The 14,030-nt window shown below is 43.3% G+C and overlaps 17 non-coding genes across 17 annotated transcripts; all 17 read left to right on the top strand.

Moving 5' to 3' along the window:
- Positions 1-839: 839 nt before the first annotated feature.
- TRNAL-CAG (transfer RNA leucine (anticodon CAG)) lies at positions 840-922 on the top strand. Its single transcript has one exon. It is a non-coding gene; the product is annotated as a tRNA-Leu (tRNA).
- Positions 923-2,215: 1,293 nt separating this feature from the next.
- On the top strand, positions 2,216-2,298 carry TRNAL-UAG (transfer RNA leucine (anticodon UAG)). Its single transcript has one exon. It is a non-coding gene; the product is annotated as a tRNA-Leu (tRNA).
- A 632-nt stretch (positions 2,299-2,930) lies between these two features.
- Positions 2,931-3,013, top strand: TRNAL-CAG (transfer RNA leucine (anticodon CAG)). The gene has a single exon. It is a non-coding gene; the product is annotated as a tRNA-Leu (tRNA).
- A 186-nt stretch (positions 3,014-3,199) lies between these two features.
- On the top strand, positions 3,200-3,282 carry TRNAL-AAG (transfer RNA leucine (anticodon AAG)). The gene has a single exon. It is a non-coding gene; the product is annotated as a tRNA-Leu (tRNA).
- A 1,024-nt stretch (positions 3,283-4,306) lies between these two features.
- TRNAL-UAG (transfer RNA leucine (anticodon UAG)) lies at positions 4,307-4,389 on the top strand. The gene has a single exon. It is a non-coding gene; the product is annotated as a tRNA-Leu (tRNA).
- Positions 4,390-5,021: 632 nt separating this feature from the next.
- TRNAL-CAG (transfer RNA leucine (anticodon CAG)) lies at positions 5,022-5,104 on the top strand. Its single transcript has one exon. It is a non-coding gene; the product is annotated as a tRNA-Leu (tRNA).
- A 186-nt stretch (positions 5,105-5,290) lies between these two features.
- TRNAL-AAG (transfer RNA leucine (anticodon AAG)) lies at positions 5,291-5,373 on the top strand. The gene has a single exon. It is a non-coding gene; the product is annotated as a tRNA-Leu (tRNA).
- Positions 5,374-6,397: 1,024 nt separating this feature from the next.
- On the top strand, positions 6,398-6,480 carry TRNAL-UAG (transfer RNA leucine (anticodon UAG)). Its single transcript has one exon. It is a non-coding gene; the product is annotated as a tRNA-Leu (tRNA).
- A 632-nt stretch (positions 6,481-7,112) lies between these two features.
- Positions 7,113-7,195, top strand: TRNAL-CAG (transfer RNA leucine (anticodon CAG)). Its single transcript has one exon. It is a non-coding gene; the product is annotated as a tRNA-Leu (tRNA).
- A 186-nt stretch (positions 7,196-7,381) lies between these two features.
- On the top strand, positions 7,382-7,464 carry TRNAL-AAG (transfer RNA leucine (anticodon AAG)). The gene has a single exon. It is a non-coding gene; the product is annotated as a tRNA-Leu (tRNA).
- Positions 7,465-8,488: 1,024 nt separating this feature from the next.
- Positions 8,489-8,571, top strand: TRNAL-UAG (transfer RNA leucine (anticodon UAG)). The gene has a single exon. It is a non-coding gene; the product is annotated as a tRNA-Leu (tRNA).
- A 632-nt stretch (positions 8,572-9,203) lies between these two features.
- TRNAL-CAG (transfer RNA leucine (anticodon CAG)) lies at positions 9,204-9,286 on the top strand. Its single transcript has one exon. It is a non-coding gene; the product is annotated as a tRNA-Leu (tRNA).
- A 186-nt stretch (positions 9,287-9,472) lies between these two features.
- TRNAL-AAG (transfer RNA leucine (anticodon AAG)) lies at positions 9,473-9,555 on the top strand. The gene has a single exon. It is a non-coding gene; the product is annotated as a tRNA-Leu (tRNA).
- A 1,739-nt stretch (positions 9,556-11,294) lies between these two features.
- On the top strand, positions 11,295-11,377 carry TRNAL-CAG (transfer RNA leucine (anticodon CAG)). The gene has a single exon. It is a non-coding gene; the product is annotated as a tRNA-Leu (tRNA).
- Positions 11,378-12,670: 1,293 nt separating this feature from the next.
- On the top strand, positions 12,671-12,753 carry TRNAL-UAG (transfer RNA leucine (anticodon UAG)). The gene has a single exon. It is a non-coding gene; the product is annotated as a tRNA-Leu (tRNA).
- A 632-nt stretch (positions 12,754-13,385) lies between these two features.
- Positions 13,386-13,468, top strand: TRNAL-CAG (transfer RNA leucine (anticodon CAG)). The gene has a single exon. It is a non-coding gene; the product is annotated as a tRNA-Leu (tRNA).
- Positions 13,469-13,654: 186 nt separating this feature from the next.
- TRNAL-AAG (transfer RNA leucine (anticodon AAG)) lies at positions 13,655-13,737 on the top strand. Its single transcript has one exon. It is a non-coding gene; the product is annotated as a tRNA-Leu (tRNA).
- The last annotated feature ends 293 nt before the right edge of the window (positions 13,738-14,030 follow it).

Below are 14,030 nucleotides of genomic sequence, written 5' to 3'. Positions count from 1 at the left end.
TCTTCTGTGTTTATTGTCCTGTGCATAAAGTTGCACCTTGTGTTTGAAGGTTTAAATTATTTCAGGCTTGCATGGAGGTAGACGTTTCTGAGTAACTTTTATTCATTTCTTAAAAGCCTATACTGTCAGGATGGCCGAGAGGTCTAAGGCGCTGTGTTTAGGCCACAGTCTCCTTAGGAGGCGTGGGTTCGGATCCCACTTCTGACATGCCTTTTGGAGATTTAATCTCCTTTATCTGGTTAACATCTGATGGAAGTTGCATCTGTTGGTCTTCACTTGGCACGTTATTCCGTTCTCCTCTTGTCAAGAGAGATGGGGTTTCTCATATATTTAGGTTCTATAACGTCTTGCTGACAAAGCGCAATCCTTACCAAATGAGCATAGGACCCATGTAAGAGGTCATCTGGAAGAGTCATGCTCTTGTATGCCCTGGCCAGATGGGCCCTGCAAATTTGGAAGAATGCCATGCATCTGGTAGACAACTGGACTCCAGCACACTTACAGCAATTTCCTTAGGGCTTTGATCAGGGGCTGCTTAAATTTGCATACTCCACCCTATGTTGTGACTTTGAGATCCCTTGTTGAAATTGCTTTAGCCAGCCAAGAGGTGGCTATTGTCTCAATTTCAAAGCAGCTTTGAGCCGTTCAAGTGGCTGCTGAATAGCACTTTCTCTTTGTTCGCCTCAAAGTTCTAAAGAGTTCTCCATAGGTCCTGCTCTGTACAGATTGTTCAAAGATCTGTTGGAAGTGCATATAATAGGATAAATAAATTGAGGGCATTCCTTTTCAGTACCTCACCTGCATGGCTGTCTGGCCTCTGGAAGATGCTGGGAAAGCAAGTCAGGATGGCCGAGTGGTCTAAGGCGCTGCGTTCAGGTCGCAGTCTCCTCTGGAGGTGTGGGTTCAAATCCCACTTCTGACAGTCCTGTGTTTACTCTAATTTTTTTCTTGAGAAATATGATCATTTCCCTCGCAGTGGCTTATAGGATTGTCTTCTTGGAAGAGTGCAGTGAGTTTTTTTCTTGCTCTAGCCACTATTGGCCTAAGCTCTGTGCATTTTTTGGTTCCTAATATCTTTCTCACCCTTTCGATGAAAAAGCAGCATGGGGTCAGGATGGCCGAGTGGTCTAAGGCGCTGCTTTAAGGCCGCAGTCTCTCCTGGAGGCGTGGGTTCAAATCCCACTTCTGACAAAACTTGAATTCCATTTTCTCTCTCAGTTCCTTTAGAATCTCAGCTAAAAATTGGCAATGTAAATAATATCTGAATAAGTACCAAACTTCAGTTTCAACTGCAAATGCATTTGCCCTATTCTATCTTTAACGTTAATGTAATATTCTTCTAGCACTCGTGGTGTTTTATATTTGTTTTGTGGGGTACTTTAAAAATCTTTTTTATGAAAGAAATGGGTTACATTAAGTCTTGTGATGTTTTAGGTTTACAATAAGGAGGTTTTAAATTTTATGTCACGTCATTTTCAGATGCTTCATTCAAGAGATGTTTCCACTATAGAATGCAGAGCAAGGGCAAAAATACAAGTGATAGAGCGAGTGAGTGAGAAGGAGTGTTGTGGAAGGAGAGAATGAAACAAAGACAGAGTGAGTGAATGGCAGGGAGGCATAGAAGAGGAGTCTAGTAGTGCAGGAGACCTGCTTTTCCCTGCTCTTGACCTCCCACCCATCCCCAAACAACCACAAACATACCTTCTGTGCAAAGTTGGTATGCAGATTTTCACGCCTCAGCAAGTGAGGGTGAGTCCCAGGCCAGGGGCTAAAGAGCAAAAGAGTGCCTGTGCTCAGACTTTCCCTGCTAGGGATAGTTTATCTGGAACAAGGCCTACTCTCTTGTATCCAGCAAGGATCTAGAAATCCTGCATGAATCTGCAAGGCACATTGGCAGCATAAATTTGCATAAACTGCCCCACCTATTGCCTTCCTACTTCCTGTGCTGTAGTTGTTTGTGTAGAGAGAGAGGTCGCAGGCAAGGAAATGTTGTGAGTCGGATACAGGACCCTAAATAGCTGGTGAGAGGTATGTGGTGTTCTAAAAGCATGAAAACTGTATACCTGTGAAATAAAGTGCTTTCGTATGTGTTCTTCTGTGTTCATTGTCCTGTGCATAAAGTTGCACCTTGTGTTTGAAGGTTTAAATTATTTCAGGCTTGCATGGAGGTAGACGTTTCTGAGTAACTTTTATTCATTTCTTAAAAGTCTATACTGTCAGGATGGCCGAGAGGTCTAAGGCGCTGTGTTTAGACCACAGTCTCCTTTGGAGGCGTGGGTTCGAATCCCACTTCTGACATGCCTTTTGGAGATTTAATCTCCTTTATCAGGTTAACATCTGATGGAAGTTGCATCTGTTGGTCTTCACTTCGCACGTTATTCCGTTCTCCTCTTGTCAAGAGAGATGGGGTTTCTCATATATTTAGGTTCTATAACGTCTTGCTGACAAAGCGCAATCCTTACCAAATGAGCATAGGACCCATGTAAGAGGTCATCTGGAAGAGTCATGCTCTTGTATGCACTGGCCAGACGGGCCCTGCAAATTTGGAAGAATGCCATGCATCTGGTAGACAACTGGACTCCAGCACACTTACAGCAATTTCCTTAGGGCTTTGATCAGGGGCTGCTTAAATTTGCATACTCCACCCTATGTTGTGACTTTGAGATCCCTTGTTGAAATTGCTTTAGCCAGCCAAGAGGTGGCTATTGTCTCAATTTCAAAGCAGCTTTGAGCCGTTCAAGTGGCTGGTGAATAGCACTTTCTCTTTGTTCGCCTCAAAGTTCTAAAGAGTTCTCCATAGGTCCTGCTCTGTACAGATTGTTCAAAGATCTGTTGGAAGTGCATATAATAGGATAAATAAATTGAGGGCATTCCTTTTCAGTACCTCACCTGCATGGCTGTCTGGCCTCTGGAAGATGCTGGGAAAGAAAGTCAGGATGGCCGAGTGGTCTAAGGCGCTGCGTTCAGGTCGCAGTCTCCTCTGGAGGCGTGGGTTCAAATCCCACTTCTGACAGTCCTGTGTTTACTCTAATTATTTTCTTGAGAAATATGATCATTTCCCTCGCAGTGGCTTATAGGATTGTCTTCTTGGAAGAGTGCAGTGAGTTTTTTTCTTGCTCTAGCCACTATTGGCCTCAGCTCTGTGCATTTTTTGGTTCCTAATATCTTTCTCACCCTTTAGATGAAAAAGCAGCATGGGGTCAGGATGGCCGAGTGGTCTAAGGCGCTGCGTTAAGGCCGCAGTCTCTCCTGGAGGCGTGGGTTCGAATCCCACTTCTGACAAAACTTGAATTCCATTTTCTCTCTCAGTTCCTTTAGAATCTCAGCTAAAAATTGGCAATGTAAATAATATCTGAATAAGTACCAAACTTCAGTTTCAACTGCAAATGCATTTGCCCTATTCTATCTTTAACGTTAATGTAATATTCTTCTAGCACTCGTGGTGTTTTATATTTGTTTTGTGGGGTACTTTAAAAATCTTTTTTATGAAAGAAATGGGTTACATTAAGTCTTGTGATGTTTTAGGTTTCCAATAAGGAGGTTTTAAATTTTATGTCACGTCATTTTCAGATGCTTCATTCAAGAGATGTTTCCACTATAGAATGCAGAGCAAGGGCAAAAATACAAGTGATAGAGCGAGTGAGTGAGAAGGAGTGTTGTGGAAGGAGAGAATGAAACAAAGACAGAGTGAGTGAATGGCAGGGAGGCATAGAAGAGGAGTCTAGTAGTGAAGGAGACCTGCTTTTCCCTGCTCTTGACCTCCCACCCATCCCCAAACAACCACAAACATACCTTCTGTGCAAAGTTGGTATGCAGAATTTCACGCCTCAGCAAGTGAGGGTGAATCCCAGGCCAGGGGCTAAAGAGCAAAAGAGTGCCTGTGCTCAGACTTTCCCTGCTAGGGATAGTTTATCTGGAACAAGGCCTACTCTCTTGTATCCAGCAAGGATCTAGAAATCCTGCATGAATCTGCAAGGCACATTGGCAGCATAAATTTGCATAAACTGCCCCACCTATTGCCTTCCTACTTCCTGTGCTGTAGTTGTTTGTGTAGAGAGAGAGGTCGCAGGCAAGGAAATGTTGTGAGTCGGATACAGGACCCTAAATAGCTGGTGAGAGGTATGTGGTGTTCTAAAAGCATGAAAACTGTATACCTGTGAAATAAAGTGCTTTCGTATGTGTTCTTCTGTGTTTATTGTCCTGTGCATAAAGTTGCACCTTGTGTTTGAAGGTTTAAATTATTTCAGGCTTGCATTGAGGTAGACGTTTCTGAGTAACTTTTATTCATTTCTTAAAAGCCTATACTGTCAGGATGGCCGAGAGGTCTAAGGCGCTGTGTTTAGGCCACAGTCTCCTTTGGAGGCGTGGGTTCGAATCCCACTTCTGACATGCCTTTTGGAGATTTAATCTCCTTTATCAGGTTAACATCTGATGGAAGTTGCATCTGTTGGTCTTCACTTGGCACGTTATTCCGTTCTCCTCTTGTCAAGAGAGATGGGGTTTCTCATATATTTAGGTTCTATAACGTCTTGCTGACAAAGCGCAATCCTTACCAAATGAGCATAGGACCCATGTAAGAGGTCATCTGGAATAGTCATGCTCTTGTATGCACTGGCCAGACGGGCCCTGCAAATTTGGAAGAATGCCATGCATCTGCTAGACAACTGGACTTTAGCACACTTACAGCAATTTCCTTAGGGCTTTGATCAGGGGCTGCTTAAATTTGCATACTCCACCCTATGTTGTGACTTTGAGATCCCTTGTTGAAATTGCTTTAGCCAGCCAAGAGGTGGCTATTGTCTCAATTTCAAAGCAGCTTTGAGCCGTTCAAGTGGCTGGTGAATAGCACTTTCTCTTTGTTTGCCTCAAAGTTCTAAAGAGTTCTCCATAGGTCCTGCTCTGTACAGATTGTTCAAAGATCTGTTGGAAGTGCATATAATAGGATAAATAAATTGAGGGCATTCCTTTTCAGTACCTCACCTGCATGGCTGTCTGGCCTCTGGAAGACGCTGGGAAAGCAAGTCAGGATGGCCGAGTGGTCTAAGGCGCTGCGTTCAGGTCGCAGTCTCCTCTGGAGGCGTGGGTTCAAATCCCACTTCTGACAGTCCTGTGTTTACTCTAATTATTTTTTTGAGAAATATGATCATTTCCCTCGCAGTGGCTTATAGGATTGTCTTCTTGGAAGAGTGCAGTGAGTTTTTTTCTTGCTCTAGCCACTATTGGCCTCAGCTCTGTGCATTTTTTGGTTCCTAATATCTTTCTCACCCTTTAGATGAAAAAGCAGCATGGGGTCAGGATGGCCGAGTGGTCTAAGGCGCTGCGTTAAGGCCGCAGTCTCTCCTGGAGGCGTGGGTTCGAATCCCACTTCTGACAAAACTTGAATTCCATTTTCTCTCTCAGTTCCTTTAGAATCTCAGCTAAAAATTGGCAATGTAAATAATATCTGAATAAGTACCAAACTTCAGTTTCAACTGCAAATGCATTTGCCCTATTCTATCTTTAACGTTAATGTAATATTCTTCTGGCACTCGTGGTGTTTTATATTTGTTTTGTGGGGTACTTTAAAAATCTTTTTTATGAAAGAAATGGGTTACATTAAGTCTTGTGATGTTTTAGGTTTCCAATAAGGAGGTTTTAAATTTTATGTCACGTCATTTTCAGATGCTTCATTCAAGAGATGTTTCCACTATAGAATGCAGAGCAAGGGCAAAAATACAAGTGATAGAGCGAGTGAGTGAGAAGGAGTGTTGTGGAAGGAGAGAATGAAACAAAGACAGAGTGAGTGAATGGCAGGGAGGCATAGAAGAGGAATCTAGTAGTGAAGGAGACCTGCTTTTCCCTGCTCTTGACCTCCCACCCATCCCCAAACAACCACAAACATACCTTCTGTGCAAAGTTGGTATGCAGAATTTCACGCCTCAGCAAGTGAGGGTGAGTCCCAGGCCAGGGGCTAAAGAGCAAAAGAGTGCCTGTGCTCAGACTTTCCCTGCTAGGGATAGTTTATCTGGAACAAGGCCTACTCTCTTGTATCCAGCAAGGATCTAGAAATCCTGCATGAATCTGCAAGGCACATTGGCAGCATAAATTTGCATAAACTGCCCCACCTATTGCCTTCCTACTTCCTGTGCTGTAGTTGTTTGTGTAGAGAGAGAGGTCGCAGGCAAGGAAATGTTGTGAGTCAGATACAGGACCCTAATTAGCTGGTGAGAGGTATGTGGTGTTCTAAAAGCATGAAAACTGTATACCTGTGAAATAAAGTGCTTTCGTATGTGTTCTTCTGTGTTTATTGTCCTGTGCATAAAGTTGCACCTTGTGTTTGAAGGTTTAAATTATTTCAGGGTTGCATGGAGGTAGACGTTTCTGAGTAACTTTTATTCATTTCTTAAAAGCATATACTGTCAGGATGGCCGAGAGGTCTAAGGCGCTGTGTTTAGGCCACAGTCTCCTTTGGAGGCGTGGGTTCGATTCCCACTTCTGACATGCCTTTTGGAGATTTAATCTCCTTTATCAGGTTAACATCTGATGGAAGTTGCATCTGTTGGTCTTCACTTGGCACGTTATTCCGTTCTCCTCTTGTCAAGAGAGATGGGGTTTCTCATATATTTAGGTTCTATAACGTCTTGCTGACAAAGCGCAATCCTTACCAAATGAGCATAGGACCCATGTAAGAGGTCATCTGGAAGAGTCATGCTCTTGTATGCCCTGGCCAGACGGGCCCAGCAAATTTGGAAGAATGCCATGCATCTGGTAGACAACTGGACTCCAGCACACTTACAGCAATTTCCTTAGGGCTTTGATCAGGGGCTGCTTAAATTTGCATACTCCACCCTATGTTGTGACTTTGAGATCCCTTGTTGAAATTGCTTTAGCCAGCCAAGAGGTGGCTATTGTCTCAATTTCAAAGCAGCTTTGAGCCGTTCAAGTGGCTGGTGAATAGCACTTTCTCTTTGTTCGCCTCAAAGTTCTAAAGAGTTCTCCATAGGTCCTGCTCTGTACAGATTGTTCAAAGATCTGTTGGAAGTGCATATAATAGGATAAATAAATTGAGGGCATTCCTTTTCAGTACCTCACCTGCATGGCTGTCTGGCCTCTGGAAGATGCTGGGAAAGCAAGTCAGGATGGCCGAGTGGTCTAAGGCGCTGCGTTCAGGTCGCAGTCTCCTCTGGAGGCGTGGGTTCAAATCCCACTTCTGACAGTCCTGTGTTTACTCTAATTTTTTTCTTGAGAAATATGATCATTTCCCTCGCAGTGGCTTATAGGATTGTCTTCTTGGAAGAGTGCAGTGAGTTTTTTTCTTGCTCTAGCCACTATTGGCCTAAGCTCTGTGCATTTTTTGGTTCCTAATATCTTTCTCACCCTTTAGATGAAAAAGCACCATGGGGTCAGGATGGCCGAGTGGTCTAAGGCGCTGCGTTAAGGCCGCAGTCTCTCCTGGAGGCGTGGGTTCGAATCCCACTTCTGACAAAACTTGAATTCCATTTTCTCTCTCAGTTCCTTTAGAATCTCAGCTAAAAATTGGCAATGTAAATAATATCTGAATAAGTACCAAACTTCAGTTTCAACTGCAAATGCATTTGCCCTATTCTATCTTTAACGTTAATGTAATATTCTTCTAGCACTCGTGGTGTTTTATATTTCTTTTGTGGGGTACTTTAAAAATCTTTTTTATGAAAGAAATGGGTTACATTAAGTCTTGTGATGTTTTAGGTTTCCAATAAGGAGGTTTTAAATTTTATGTCACGTCATTTTCAGATGCTTCATTCAAGAGATGTTTCCACTATAGAATGCAGAGCAAGGGCAAAAATACAAGTGATAGAGCGAGTGAGTGAGAAGGAGTGTTGTGGAAGGACAGAATGAAACAAAGACAGAGTGAGTGAACGGCAGGGAGGCATAGAAGAGTAGTCTAGTAGTGAAGGAGACCTGCTTTTCCCTGCTCTTGACCTCCCACCCATCCCCAAACAACCACAAACATACCTTCTGTGCAAAGTTGGTATGCAGAATTTCACGCCTCAGCAAGTGAGGGTGAGTCCCAGGCCAGGGGCTAAAGAGCAAAAGAGTGCCTGTGCTCAGACTTTCCCTGCTAGGGATAGTTTATCTGGAACAAGGCCTACTCTCTTGTATCCAGAAAGGATCTAGAAATCCTGCATGAATCTGCAAGGCACATTGGCAGCATAAATTTGCATAAACTGCCCCACCTATTGCCTTCCTACTTCCTGTGCTGTAGTTGTTTGTGTAGAGAGAGAGGTCGCAGGCAAGGAAATGTTGTGAGTCGGATACAGGACCCTAAATAGCTGGTGAGAGGTATGTGGTGTTCTAAAAGCATGAAAACTGTATACCTGTGAAATAAAGTGCTTTCGTATGTGTTCTTCTGTGTTTATTGTCCTGTGCATAAAGTTGCACCTTGTGTTTGAAGGTTTAAATTATTTCAGGCTTGCATGGAGGTAGACGTTTCTGAGTAACTTTTATTCATTTCTTAAAAGCCTATACTGTCAGGATGGCCGAGAGGTCTAAGGCGCTGTGTTTAGGCCACAGTCTCCTTTGGAGGCGTGGGTTCGAATCCCACTTCTGACATGCCTTTTGGAGATTTAATCGCCTTTATCAGGTTAACATCTGATGGAAGTTGCATCTGTTGGTCTTCACTTGGCACGTTATTCCGTTCTCCTCTTGTCAAGAGAGATGGGGTTTCTCATATATTTAGGTTCTATAACGTCTTGCTGACAAAGCGCAATCCTTACCAAATGAGCATAGGACCCATGTAAGAGGTCATCTGGAAGAGTCATGCTCTTGTATGCCCTGGCCAGACGGGCCCTGCAAATTTGGAAGAATGCCATGCATCTGGTAGACAACTTGACTCCAGCACACTTACAGCAATTTCCTTAGGGCTTTGATCAGGGGCTGCTTAAATTTGCATACTCCACCCTATGTTGTGACTTTGAGATCCCTTGTTGAAATTGCTTTAGCCAGCCAAGAGGTGGCTATTGTCTCAATTTCAAAGCAGCTTTGAGCCGTTCAAATGGCTGGTGAATAGCACTTTCTCTTTGTTCGCCTCAAAGTTCTAAAGAGTTCTCCATAGGTCCTGCTCTGTACAGATTGTTCAAAGATCTGTTGGAAGTGCATATAATAGGATAAATAAATTGAGGGCATTCCTTTTCAGTACCTCACCTGCATGGCTGTCTGGCCTCTGGAAGATGCTGGGAAAGCAAGTCAGGATGGCCGAGTGGTCTAAGGCGCTGCGTTCAGGTCGCAGTCTCCTCTGGAGGTGTGGGTTCAAATCCCACTTCTGACAGTCCTGTGTTTACTCTAATTTTTTTCTTGAGAAATATGATCATTTCCCTCGCAGTGGCTTATAGGATTGTCTTCTTGGAAGAGTGCAGTGAGTTTTTTTCTTGCTCTAGCCACTATTGGCCTAAGCTCTGTGCATTTTTTGGTTCCTAATATCTTTCTCACCCTTTAGATGAAAAAACAGCATGGGGTCAGGATGGCCGAGTGGTCTAAGGCGCTGCGTTAAGGCCGCAGTCTCTCCTGGAGGCGTGGGTTCAAATCCCACTTCTGACAAAACTTGAATTCCATTTTCTCTCTCAGTTCCTTTAGAATCTCAGCTAAAAATTGGCAATGTAAATAATATCTGAATAAGTACCAAACTTCAGTTTCAACTGCAAATGCATTTGCCCTATTCTATCTTTAACGTTAATGTAATATTCTTCTAGCACTCGTGGTGTTTTATATTTGTTTTGTGGGGTACTTTAAAAATCTTTTTTATGAAAGAAATGGGTTACATTAAGTCTTGTGATGTTTTAGGTTTCCAATAAGGAGGTTTTAAATTTTATGTCACGTCATTTTCAGATGCTTCATTCAAGAGATGTTTCCACTATAGAATGCAGAGCAAGGGCAAAAATACAAGTGATAGAGCGAGTGAGTGAGAAGGAGTGTTGTGGAAGGAGAGAATGAAACAAAGACAGAGTGAGTGAATGGCAGGGAGGCATAGAAGAGGAGTCTAGTAGTGAAGGAGACCTGCTTTTCCCTGCTCTTGACCTCCCACCCATCCCCAAACAACCACAAACATACCTTCTGTGCAAAGTTGGTATGCAGAATTTCACGCCTCAGCAAGTGAGGGTGAGTCCCAGGCCAGGGGCTAAAGAGCAAAAGAGTGCCTGTGCTCAGACTTTCCCTGCTAGGGATAGTTTATCTGGAACAAGGCCTACTCTCTTGTATCCAGCAAGGTTCTAGAAATCCTGCATGAATCTGCAAGGCACATTGGCAGCATAAATTTGCATAAACTGCCCCACCTATTGCCTTCCTACTTCCTGTGCTGTAGTTGTTTGTGTAGAGAGAGAGGTCGCAGGCAAGGAAATGTTGTGAGTCGGATACAGGACCCTAAATAGCTGGTGAGAGGTATGTGGTGTTCTAAAAGCATGAAAACTGTATACCTGCGAAATAAAGTGCTTTCGTATGTGTTCTTCTGTGTTTATTGTCCTGTGCATAAAGTTGCACCTTGTGTTTGAAGGTTTAAATTATTTCAGGCTTGCATGGAGGTAGACGTTTCTGAGTAACTTTTATTCATTTCTTAAAAGCCTATACTGTCAGGATGGCCGAGAGGTCTAAGGTGCTGTGTTTAGGCCACAGTCTCCTTTGGAGGCGTGGGTTCGAATTCCACTTCTGACATTCCTTTTGGAGATTTAATCTCCTTTATCAGGTTAACATCTGATGGAAGTTGCATCTGTTGGTCTTCACCTGGCACGTTATTCCGTTCTCCTCTTGTCAAGAGAGATGGGGTTTCTCATATATTTAGGTTCTATAACGTCTTGCTGACAAAGCGCAATCCTTACCAAATGAGCATAGGACCCATGTAAGAGGTCATCTGGAAGAGTCATGCTCTTGAATGCCCTGGCCAGACGGGCCCTGCAAATTTGGAAGAATGGCATGCATCTGGTAGACAACTGGACTCCAGCACACTTACAGCAATTTCCTTAGGGCTTTGATCAGGGGCTGCTTAAATTTGCATACTCCACCCTATGTTGTGACTTTGAGATCCCTTGTTGAAATTGCTTTAGCCAGCCAAGAGGTGGCTATTGTCTCAATTTCAAAGCAGCTTTGAGCCGTTCAAGTGGCTGGTGAATAGCACTTTCTCTTTGTTCGCCTCAAAGTTCTAAAGAGTTCTCCATAGGTCCTGCTCTGTACAGATTGTTCAAAGATCTGTTGGAAGTGCATATAATAGGATAAATAAATTGAGGGCATTCCTTTTCAGTACCTCACCTGCATGGCTGTCTGGCCTCTGGAAGATGCTGGGAAAGCAAGTCAGGATGGCCGAGTGGTCTAAGGCGCTGCGTTCAGGTCGCAGTCTCCTCTGGAGGCGTGGGTTCAAATCCCACTTCTGACAGTCCTGTGTTTACTCTAATTATTTTCTTGAGAAATATGATCATTTCCCTCGCAGTGGCTTATAGGATTGTCTTATTGGAAGAGTGCAGTGAGTTTTTTTCTTGCTCTAGCCACTATTGGCCTCAGCTCTGTGCATTTTTTGGTTCCTAATATCTTTCTCACCCTTTAGATGAAAAAGCAGCATGGGGTCAGGATGGCCGAGTGGTCTAAGGCGCTGCGTTAAGGCCGCAGTCTCTCCTGGAGGCGTGTGTTCGAATCCCACTTCTGACAAAACTTGAATTCCATTTTCTCTCTCAGTTCCTTGAGAATCTCAGCTAAAAATTGGCAATGTAAATAATATCTGAATAAGTACCAAACTTCAGTTTCAACTGCAAATGCATTTGCCCTATTCTATCTTTAACGTTAATGTAATATTCTTCTAGCACTCGTGGTGTTTTATATTTGTTTTGTGGGGTACTTTAAAAATCTTTTTTATGAAAGAAATGGGTTACATTAAGTCTTGTGATGTTTTAGGTTTCCAATAAGGAGGTTTTAAATTTTATGTCACGTCATTTTCAGATGCTTCATTCAAGAGATGTTTCCACTATAGAATGCAGAGCAAGGGCAAAAATACAAGTGATAGAGCGAGTGAGTGAGAAGGAGTGTTGTGGAAGGAGAGAATGAAACAAAGACAGAGTGAGTGAACGGCAGGGAGGCATAGAAGAGGAGTCTAGTAGTGAAGGAGACCTGCTTTTCCCTGCTCTTGACCTCCCACCCATCCCCAAACAACCACAAACATACCTTCTGTGCAAAGTTGGTATGCAGAATTTCACGCCTCAGCAAGTGAGGGTGAGTCCCAGGCCAGGGGCTAAAGAGCAAAAGAGTGCCTGTGCTCAGACTTTCCCTGCTAGGGATAGTTTATCTGGAACAAGGCCTACTCTCTTGTATCCAGCAAGGATCTAGAAATCCTGCATGAATCTGCAAGGCACATTGGCAGCATAAATTTGCATAAACTGCCCCACCTATTGCCGTCCTACTTCCTGTGCTGTAGTTGTTTGTGTAGAGAGAGAGGTCGCAGGCAAGGAAATGTTGTGAGTCGGATACAGGACCCTAAATAGCTGGTGAGAGGTATGTGGTGTTCTAAAAGCATGAAAACTGTATACCTGTGAAATAAAGTGCTTTCGTATGTGTTCTTCTGTGTTTATTGTCCTGTGCATAAAGTTGCACCTTGTGTTTGAAGGTTTAAATTATTTCAGGCTTGCATTGAGGTAGACGTTTCTGAGTAACTTTTATTAATTTCTTAAAAGCATATACTGTCAGGATGGCTGAGAGGTCTAAGGCGCTGTGTTTAGGCCACAGTCTCCTTTGGAGGCGTGGGTTCGAATCCCACTTCTGACATGCCTTTTGGAGATTTAATCTCCTTTATCAGGTTAACATCTGATGGAAGTTGCATCTGTTGGTCTTCACTTGGCACGTTATTCCGTTCTCCTCTTGTCAAGAGAGATGGGGTTTCTCATATATTTAGGTTCTATAACGTCTTGCTGACAAAGCGCAATCCTTACCAAATGAGCATAGGACCCATGTAAGAGGTCATCTGGAAGAGTCATGCTCTTGTATGCCCTGGCCAGACGGGCCCAGCAAATTTGGAAGAATGCCATTCATCTGGTAGACAACTGGACTCCAGCACACTTACAGCAATTTCCTCAGGGCTTTGATCAGGGGCTGCTTAAATTTGCATACTCCACCCTATGTTGTGACTTTGAGATCCCTTGTTGAAATTGCTTTAGCCAGCCAAGAGGTGGCTATTGTCTCAATTTCAAAGCAGCTTTGAGCCGTTCAAGTGGCTGGTGAATAGCACTTTCTCTTTGTTCGCCTCAAAGTTCTAAAGAGTTCTCCATAGGTCCTGCTCTGTACAGATTGTTCAAAGATCTGTTGGAAGTGCATATAATAGGATAAATAAATTGAGGGCATTCCTTTTCAGTACCTCACCTGCATGGCTGTCTGGCCTCTGGAAGATGCTGGGAAAGCAAGTCAGGATGGCCGAGTGGTCTAAGGCGCTGCGTTCAGGTCGCAGTCTCCTCTGGAGGCGTGGGTTCAAATCCCACTTCTGACAGTCCTCTGTTTACTCTAATTTTTTTCTTGAGAAATATGATCATTTCCCTCGCAGTGGCTTATAGGATTGTCTTCTTGGAAGAGTGCAGTGAGTTTTTTTCTTGCTCTAGCCACTATTGGCCTAAGCTCTGTGCATTTTTTGGTTCCTAATATCTTTCTCACCCTTTAGATGAAAATGCAGCATGGGGTCAGGATGGCCGAGTGGTCTAAGGCGCTGCGTTAAGGCCGCAGTCTCTCCTGGAGGCGTGGGTTCGAATCCCACTTCTGACAAAACTTGAATTCCATTTTCTCTCTCAGTTCCTTTAGAATCTCAGCTAAAAATTGGCAATGTAAATAATATCTGAATAAGTACCAAACTTCAGTTTCAACTGCAAATGCATTTGCCCTATTCTATCTTTAACGTTAATGTAATATTCTTCTAGCACTCGTGGTGTTTTATATTTGTTTTGTGGGGTACTTTAAAAATCTTTTTTATGAAAGAAATGGGTTACATTAAGTCTTGTGATGTTTTAGGTTTCCAATAAGGAGGTTTTAAATTTTATGTCACGTCATTTTCAGATGCT

Source organism: Triturus cristatus, chromosome 6 (genome assembly GCF_964204655.1).
Source record: "Triturus cristatus chromosome 6, aTriCri1.1, whole genome shotgun sequence".
NCBI lineage: Eukaryota > Metazoa > Chordata > Amphibia > Caudata > Salamandridae > Triturus > Triturus cristatus.
Note: the sequence above shows the minus strand (reverse complement) of the source record. Positions and strands in the feature narration are given on the sequence as shown.